The sequence below is a fragment of the Excalfactoria chinensis genome, chromosome 4, assembly GCF_039878825.1.
Source record: "Excalfactoria chinensis isolate bCotChi1 chromosome 4, bCotChi1.hap2, whole genome shotgun sequence".
NCBI lineage: Eukaryota > Metazoa > Chordata > Aves > Galliformes > Phasianidae > Excalfactoria > Excalfactoria chinensis.
The window spans coordinates 85,814,601-85,825,022 of record NC_092828.1 but is presented as its reverse complement, the minus strand read 5'-3'; positions in this window follow the sequence as shown (position 1 = coordinate 85,825,022).

Below are 10,422 nucleotides of genomic sequence, written 5' to 3'. Positions count from 1 at the left end.
TGATCCCCAAGTGGAAGATTGGTATTTAGTCCTCAGAGTGGATGAAGTCTACATCCCACATCTAACAACATCTGATATAGTGCCATTCATTAGGAGGCCTATTGAACTTGATTGTAATTGTAGTTCAATAACTTTATCAAGAACATAAGCCTAAAGAAAAATCTGCTTTGTCTATAATTAGCTCTGGGAGAAAAGAAAATCCTCCTCTTAATGTCTAACCTAAATCTTACCTGTCTTATTTTTAAACCGTTCCCCCTTGTTCTATCACTATCCACCCTTGTAAACAGTCACTCCCCCTCCTGTTTATACATTCCCTTCAAATACTGGAAGGCCACGATGAGATCTCCCCAGAGCCTTCTCTTCTCCATGCTAAAGAAGCCCAGACTGAAATTGTAAACACTGAACTGCATAGAAGTTGATAGCAAGTTTCTAGCCAAAGTCAAATACCTAGAAAAACTGTTGTTTCAGGAGCGATGATTTCTTTCAATAGGCTTTAAGATTTCTACTACCTGATGAAGGTATCAACTTATGAAACCATTGGCAATGTCACCATCACTTAGAGGATGATGCATTTTACTCTACAAGCACACCTCTTAATACACAATTGAGTCCTACTGGATTGGGTGCTTCCATCACATATCACACTTTAAGGAAATTGATGTTAAACTCATGTATTTGCCTGAAAGGAGTCTTTATATAGAAGTATATATATTTATAAAGTGTAAAGACTGCATATGGAAAATAGCCTGTATGTATAAGTTACTTTCCTTGATATGGAGAGAATAATGGAAACTAAAGAAAAATAATAATACAGAAAAGTAAATACCAAGGAATGTATTCAAGAAACAGCAGCCAGCTAACCAGTCAATTTTTGTCAAGCTGCAAAGCAAAACATAGCAGGTACCAATCAGCAGGCTAAAAAGAAATCTGTTAGTATATATGGAAGGGAATGAGAGTTTAGGAAAAAGATTGAAAAAATAAGAAACTGGAGCTTGAGTAATTGTAAATGTGTTGGTTACAGCTACATGAGGGAGCTGAATAAATCAAACATGCTACATACTCAAAAAAGATCAAATTTTGCTAGCTTTGCTTCTTGTAGTATTTATTCCTTGTCTTTTCTCTGCTGTTGTTCACAAGAAAGTAGAAGTAAATGCAAATCTACATTTCAGCTCAACTTTGAGAATAAAAAAGCAAATTGATAAGCGTATCATTATATCTAATTTTGTCCTCAGACTTTGTTTCTTGTCTTGGGTTCTTATCATTTGTACAAAGAATCAAATGAAGTGCCTTAAAACTGATTTCAAAGGAGGCATCTGTTTCAGAGATGTTTAGAGTAAGGGTTACTCAGACATACTCCATGTTACTCCTTTTTTTGTGAATGAATTTGTTACATGTAGAAATATCAAAATATTTAGAAAACCTGCCAGTTTTCTTTCCAGACTCTATGACCCTTGTCTAGGAAAAAAATATTCTGTGTAGGCTTTAAAATATGCCTGTGTGTTTCAGAATATACGTATTTTTAAAGCTTTGCATCAGATGGAGGAAAAGTAGACAGTGTCAAGACTTGTTGAGTATATATTATATATAATCTGACATTTTCAGGACAAGGATTTTAACTTAACTAATTTCCACCATCACACCACATTACTTAGAGTACATGGCAGCAAATCATTGTAAAATTGTGTATATGAATTCTTTCATTTTATAGATCTAAGATCGATAAATTCTGCAGAACCAATTTGAGTCTTCTTTTCTCCTTCCATATAAGGGTTATGAGTCACTATTGTAGTTGCTGCTTGCTTTACCTTTAGTCTGTTTCATGTTTGGATGAGCACTCACCTTCTGTTGTCAAGCCTTTGCTCTTCCCCTTCATAGAAAGCCCACAAATCATCCATGGATGGATTAAGCTGTAAACTATAGTATTGTGTATATTTAATTTGTCCCATTATCAATTCAAAAGCCATAAGTCTGATTCTCTGCATCGCACCTCCAGGATGAGGAGGAAGAAGAATCAATAAAAGCATGACACATAATTACTAGTGAGAAGGGACTTTTACACTAGACGTACTCACAGTAAATAATTGCTGTTCAAATAGGAAGGGGCCAGGATGCAATGACTGTCTCTTTTGGTAGCATGCAAGGAAATCTATGTATTAGGTCCCTCCCTGTGAGGTTACAGATCTGTGTCTCTAGCACTTCCAGGATTTGGTAGCTATGCTTTTTGTAGTTATTATAGTTCTTTAGTATAGCTATATCCCAAACCCTAATCTTAACTGAAGAACAAAATACACCAGAATATAATACACTAATCTGATGGAGGTGGAAAAGTTGAACCCAGTGCATTTTAAAATGGTAACAATTGATTTCTGGTGAACAGCAGATGAGCAAGTTTTTGAGTTGATATAAAAAGGTTTTTGAATGAAAATTCTTTGATTAATGTTTTTCACTGAAATTCAGAAAGGAAAATTTAATGTTGAATATTTTGGTTTAAGAGGGCAAAAAACCCAATTAATAGAAAAAGTTGTTGAAGAAAAACAGTCAGAATTTGTAGACGGTCTTATAAAAGCAAAGTAGTAATAGGAAAGACAAATCACAGAAAAGACATTCTAAGGTTGTTTCAGTAATTTGTACTTTATTAAAGCTTTCAATTCAGAGGACACGCATCAAGGGAAAAAGTGCAGATGCTACAAAAAAAGCAGGAACTTATTTATATTTTTTTTTTCTAAGAATCTTTAGTTTCAGAGAAGGATTTTACTTCATTAGGTTTAAAAAGTGAGTTTAATCCATTAGTATCAAATATGTAAAGGCAGCTGAAATTTCCACATCTATAACTCCATTGAGTCCTCTGAAATTAATCTAAGAAAATATCAGATATGTTTCTTCAGTGGTTTGATAAAATCATACAGAATTCAGATTTCTCAGGTGATTTTGCCTTCTGTAACACCTTTATTCCGAGTACCTGAATCTTCTTTTAAATAATCAATTAAAGCTCATTGCACCTTTGAGGAAATTTTCAAATCGATATTTCAACCTCCGAACAAATATTAGTGCTGGAGAAAGGTTAGAATGTGAAAAACCGCGTAAAACTAAAAGGATAATCAGAAAACATTCACATAAAGTCTAAGAGGGACAAGCACTCCTCTGCTTCTGCTGACTGCACTGTTTCTGGTACAAGCTAGGATACCATTGGCTTTCTTGGCCACCTAGGCACACTAGTGACTCATGTCCAGCTGGCTGTCAACTAATACCCCCAGATCCTTTTCCTCCAAGGAGCTTTTCAGCCACTCTGTGGCCCAAGTCTGTAGAGCACCATGGAGTTTTTGTGACCAAAGTGCAGGACCAGACACTTGGTCTCATTAAAGCTCATAAAATTGGCCACAAACTGTGAATGCAGACTATCCAGATCTCTCTGTAGGGTCTTCCTACCCTCAGGCACATCTTCCCAGCTTGGAGTCAGTACAAACTTACTAATGATATGCTCAATCCCCTATTGTCCAGATCACCATTAAAGATAAGCAAGACTGGCCCTGGTATTGACCCCTGGGGAGCACTGCTCATGACTGACCACTAGCTGGATTTATCTCCATTCACCACCACAGATTTAAATAAAACAAGCAAAGAAACCCTCAGTATAGTACTAGAGAAATTATTTAAACAGATAATTTGTCCTTTCTGTCACCTGACATCAGCGCCTCTGTGTTTCTCAGTGTTGCTCTCTCTTTTCCTCAAGTTTCTTGCTTTTTCCATGATAGTTATATTTTAATTTAACTGGTATATATATTTACATCACAGTATTTTTGCTGCAAGGCTTTACCTCACCAAGCAATTACTTTGATTCGTGGTCTCAGGAAAGCCAGTGCTTCTGGCTCCTTCAAGAAGGCCAGTTCTAAAATTATTCTTTCAGAAAGAAAAGGTTAGTAGTTTAAATCCTCTTAACTTACTTGGTTCTGGATCAGATCCTTAGAGGGATTTTTTCCTCCTTTATTGTCTTGGGTTTTTTGCGGAGGGGGTTTTGTGTTTTGTTGTTATTTTGTTTGTTTTTTCTTTTTTTCTTTTTCTGTATTTAAAGTATTTTCTTCATTTGTTTCTGCTTGCAGGGATGAAGTGTCATTCTAAAGTCCAAGAGACTTACTAAAAATTCATATATGTATAGATTGTCTTACTGACTCAGAATCATAGTACCATGTTTCCCATGAGTTGGAAAACATTTCTATGAACATGACCTTGCTGTAATTATAGGTTAGAATTAGAATGTGTACAAGCAACGTGTTTCTGTCAAATCTAAGTTTAAATGTCAGACTTAACCATAATTTTCCATTTGATCTCTGTTTGCTGAGTTACATTCTGTCAATTCATACACCTTCAGAGTTTAGGATCAAAACAGTCTGAAGAAAGTATTTGCATATTTACCACTCCAGCAAATGACTTCCAGAATTGGAGAACTGTTGCTAAAGTATTCCTATAATACTGCAGATGTGAAACAGTGAGGCTGAGTCAGTTTGTTTTCCTGTCCTCACTGTGTACACATCTCTATTATTCATCTGTACTCCAATAAGAACCTTGTACTTCTACATAATGCCTTCCAAATCTTGAATCTTTGAAAAATCCATCTTGCAGGCATGAGTTTTACCTTTAAAATAGTTTTTCTGGACAAGATATATCAGATTTCTTAATCTTTAATATATTATTTGCTCTTTGTCAGTATTCTTAGGAATGGCAAGAAGTGTGTCTGTGACCAACATATCTTTTAGGCATGACAGTATAGCTCTTAATTAAAAATAAAAGTAATTCAAACTCAGTGAGGGTCCATAGGCAGCAGCTTAAACTATTTTTTCATTGAGAGAATGAGAGAACAGAAATAGAATCAGTGCTATCATTTGAGCTTTTTTGCTACTTAGACTACACAATTCAATTACTAATTTTAGATAAATAGCATGTTTAATGCTTTTAGGGATGTACAAAGACCACTGCCTCTTTTCCCTTTGTCTAACTTAGCTGGTGTTATTAATTATATGTAATCTATTTAAATTAAAACATTTCCTATTAATTAAACTGTCCTGAAGATAAGGATATTTTCTTGCCTTTATAGACCATACAGTTGATTTGAATATAACTGTTAAAAAGAGATGCCAAAAAAACCATATATTTTTATGTTTTCTTAATCAATTTGTTTTCAAGGGTTTTTAAAAACATACATTATTTATTTTCAAAATTCTCATCTAGTGCTATATATATACCTTTATGTCACTTTTCTGGCTCCAAGGTGTTTCTTACTGTTGTCTGCTTGCAGTGAAGATGCAAACTGCTCAACCCTTTGGTCATCTCTATCAGGGAACATATTGGAGCATTGAACCATTCCCCCCTGCTCTCATGCTAGAATCGTCTACACACACCTCTTCCCAACCTAGAGCTTTCATGGAGACAAGCAGAGAGGGGTAAGGTTCTATGGTCTGCAACTGAGTATCTCTGACCTATAGTACAGATTCAGCCTAAGCAGCATCAGTTATAAATCTGTGGATTGTTATTCTTTTGTTTTTGTTCCTCCTGCAGTGATCAGAAAGTCCCACACAACCTTCTTAGAACTTTTAGGTGGAGCAGAGTTTCTCAGGTGTCAGTTAACTGACTGCTTGAACAAACTGAGCAGTATGCAGGTGAAGTAAGGGTCCATCTGATTCAGCCTCCAATCTGTCCTTTATGTATTCTTTTTCTAGCTGTATCCTGTGCAATACTTGAAGCTTTTACTAAAAGTAAAGCAAACAAACAAAAATTACTATTCCAATATGTGCTCAAGCTATCAGCCATGTTAGCAATGCAAAACTACCATATTTCTGTATCCCAGTGAATGATTACACATAACAAAAGTAATAGACCACATATACAGCCTCCGCAAATTAAAGTGCATAGTTTAAATCACCATGAAAGTGGCTCAAGATTTTCATGTGAAACTGTTTTTTACTGGCTACAAACTCTAATAATGCACTACCACACAATCACAGAATTGAGTTGGAAGGGACCTTTAAAAGTCATCTAGTTCAACTCCCCTGCTAATTTGGTCGGCAGATTCTTGTGAAATTATGGTAATGATTTTATACAATCACACACTGAGAAAAGCTGCTCAGTTAAATATCTGATAAATCTGAGTCTGAAAGTTGTGTGAATGCTACCATGGGGAACTTGTCACAGAAATCTTTTGCTATATTTGCTGAGATGTAGTAATAACTTTAAGAATGATGATGCAGGCACACAATTTATTGGGTAGACAGGCTCTACCTTGAAACACTCTATTAAACCATTCTGTCATTGTCTCCCACTAATGGGACTTGACTCAGGAGTAACTGTCCTGCATGTTTGCTCAAATATATACTAGTCGGAGTTCACATGCAAAATTACTCAATTGGTTTGAAGTATGAGAATTCACACAATCCAAGTTAATGGCTGGTATTCCAGTCTTTATTTTCTTTTTCTATCCAGTAGTCTATTGTGAATTCAAAAGAAGAAAAAGAAAAAAGCTTTCCTTGGTGACAATTTGTTTTCTTATTTTTTTCCCTATTTTCTCTGCAAATTAGGATCAAGAGTCAATATTTTATTGTCATTAATACAGAGAATAATACATTGCTTCTCTTTGTAGGAATGTATTTACTCTTCTATTTTCTTTCTGTTCTGAACCGAAAAACATTTTTCCTTTTGTGTATAGAATAAGTAAAAACTCCTAAGATAATCGTGTTAGGAATCTTATTTCAGTTATTCATTAAGACTAGTGCATTTACAATCTTCGTTTCCTGAAGCAGAATAAGCAATAACAAACTTGACAATTCTTTCAGAGCTGAAACTCAGGATGTAAACAACTTCTTTGGATGGTATAATGGTGGCTTTTGAGAAACATGCTAAGCATCAGATGTATCTTCTTTTTTTTTGTCTCTGAATAATAAAGGTCTAGATAAAAATTAGAGGGAACTCCTACCCTAAAAAGAGGCATTTGTATCAAATTCAGAATGGATAAAAACATATTTCCAGAATATCTGCAGGATCTCGGACAGTATCACACTATTAGGTTCTATTTATCATTAAATGTGGATGTTCATTTGCCACATCTTCCCTCTTCTCCAACAGCAGATACGAGGTTGAAAACATTAGAGAACATTGATGAAGACTGCTGTGTTAGTAAGACAACAGTAATTGCATTAACTAGATGTTTTTTAAGTTGGAGAAAGCATGCAGCTAAACAGCTTTCTCTTTTAAAAACATTCATGCTTTCATCCCACTTTTCGTTGCATTTTGGGATAGCATTAGAATGTGTTTTACATCAGTGCACAAATTTATAAGTACTGGAAGAAATTAATACTGTGTACCAAGAACATTTCCATAATTATACTGAAAGAACCCAGTAATTAGCAACACTCTATTAATAGTGTTACTAAAATATACTTAGAGACTTCTAAAGAAATTTCAGATTAGTTTAAAATTTCCGAATCTCCAAAGATATCACAAAGTAGCCAAATCTGTGTTTAATGCAAGTCCAAACCCATCTCACTTCTATGAAGTCAATCTTTAAATTCATTGCAGAAAACTTTCTAGTTGAACATAGAGTGCATTAAAATGAGTCTGTTTACTCACAAATACAAGCTCTAACTTTAATATATGGTTATGATAGAACTGCAGAGTTCTAACCTGTGTGTGTTTTTTGATAGTTTTTTTGGTGGTTTTTGTTGTTGTTTGGTTGTTTTTCTTTCTGTAAGAGATCTCAAAGAAGCCTTTACAGAAAAAGAACATAACATAGCTTTACACCAATAACTGCATGATATTCATGCTTTGTTTTATGCATCCAGAGATGCTGTGGAAGACACAAATTTATTTTCATTTGGTTCTTTTAGCAACTCTGATAAAATGTTGTTTCTTGTACTTTGGGAGGGGGTTCAATTTATTTATTTCCTCATTTATTTATTTTACTGCTGTTTGGTTTTGGTTTTTTGTTGTTTTGTTGTTGTTGTTTTTTGCTTTGATCTAAATGAGGAAAACGTTCTAGTTCAGTTATTTCTTCTCCGTAGGTCTTTGATATTCACTGGGTACACAGGATAACTATTCACAGTATTCCTTCCAGCGAGATATGTGAAAATTTTCCATCCTTTTGATTTGGCTTCCATGTGTGCTATTAGAAGCTTCCCCTTGTCAGAAGAATGTTCCTTTTCACCTGAAATTTGAGTGGCTTTTCACTATAGGCAGCTCTATGGGAGACAATCATCGTCATCCCTTCCTGACTTTCTCTACTGGGTGCTTTGATATTTAGCAAATAGGATTATGTTTTTAAGCTAGTTAAGATGAAAAATGTCTCCTCTAACCTAAGAAAATGACCTCACTTGGCACAACTTCTGTTGTTCAGTCTGTAAGTTTAGAAAACTTTATTCCCTTTGAGAACAGAAAAATATGTTGTGCTGATAGGATTGTTTTTTTTTTTCATCTTTTTATCCACATTATTATAACTTTTAAAATTGTCTTTTCTTTGTTGGTAATTTTAACACGCCATGTGGACAGAACTGATGCCAGGCTCTACCAAATACAAGTGACGTTTTGACTTCCTTCTTCAGATCAGTATCCTATAGTCTAACAAATAACCAAGCAAAACCAGAAGCAGGGCAACTAAACAATGCTGCTAGTGCTCTACCTCTGTAGAGCTAATGTGGCTGAATGTTGATTCTGAGTTTTACTGCCTTTGCTTTTTAACATAGTTCTCTCGCTGAGCTGACAAAAAAAAGAAATTGCAAAACATTAGAAAATTTATCTTTCAACTGATATGTACATTTGTTTCTTTAATTTTGTCTTTATATAAACTACTATTTTTACTGTTTATTTTGGATTTTTTCATTTATGTCCTGTCAAGAGTATAGAAAACTGTTTCAAAGTCACCTGAAGGCCTGAAGGAAGGCTCTAGATGAGAAGATGCATGCCTTTCCCACTTGTGCCTGCTTCCAGGCTAAGTTAGTTAGACAGGTCCATCATCAGAGTAGTGGGCAAAGCATAAATTATGCACAGAAACGTTAGCTGAAATGTCACTGTATCTTCATGCCACTTACTGCTTTTTTTGTTGTTGTTTGTTGTTTTTTTTTTTAATCTCTGTATCATCCACAGAAATTCTCAGACATAATAATGTTACAAGTACCATTACTTTATATATATTCTAGTGGTACAAAAGGTGAAGTAGATTTTTGGACTTCTTTGCAATGTTATTTTGTGGATCTAATATAACCAGGTCAGCAAAGTTACAAACATGAGCCTTCTGGAAAGATTTGCCAGGTTGTTCTTGAAGTAGAATTCTGATGAAATAGAAGAGCATTTTTATTTTAGGCAATCTTCATTTCTTACTGATGGGGTCTATAAGGCAGTATGTGATCTCTGATTTTTCTCTTACACTGGGAACCTTCTAATGCGAGTAGAGAGTTCCTCTTGGGAAAACCCAGTGGTGATAATGTTAAAATGCCACATGTGAGGATAATATAAAAGCAAGATTAAGGAGACCAAAACTAACTGTGACTGACCTCTAATGTGATACAATAAATGAAAAGATTTACAATGTGTGAAATAGTCCCTAAACTGTTTCTTTGCAGGTTTCCTCATTGTGAAAATGCTCTTCAACTCAGATTATTCAGAGTTCAAGAGCTTTTGAGCCTTAGAAGCTACAATTTTTATAGAGAATGTTTGCAATTTACTACCAAAGAAACAAGCAATGTTTATTAGCTGCTTCTTTTAGGTTATGATATCTGATATCATACTGAAAAGTTTGTGTGCCTATGCATGCAAATGGACAAACAGATTAAACCACAAAAACCTCCCTCCAAGCCTTCACTGTTTATTTATTATGACTGTGACTTCTAGATTATACTGCCATGTTTTGCCTGTCTTTCTTACAGCACACACCAGCAATGTTTTCATCTCATGTGCTTTTTATATATTCTGATCTTTTCACTGAATTCTTTTATTTTTTAGTATTGCTTCTTATTCAGAATATTGTTGTCCATCCTACTCTCATTTAGTAATTATTTACTGAATTATTTTGTCTTAAGATTCCTTTTACTGACATGACCTTAAGAACAGAGCCTTATTCCTGCAAGAAAATCTTGTCAACATAAAAACAACTAGAAAGTCACTTAGTGGTTACCTAAAGATCTCCTAAATACTTTGGCCATCTAATGTAATACTTGATGTGAATGTACACCTATATATAAACATTATGCAGACTCTGTTTTATAATAGAAGTATTCAGATATCTTTGTGAACAGTCAGTAAATAAACTAGTACTTCTCTATTAACTTTTTATGTTATATACTACATAATATTGTTAATATATTAATAATATTTTATACAATTAATTGTCTACATATTTTAGCAGTTCCCTGAGATATTTAAAACTAGCCAGCTGTAGGACTGACA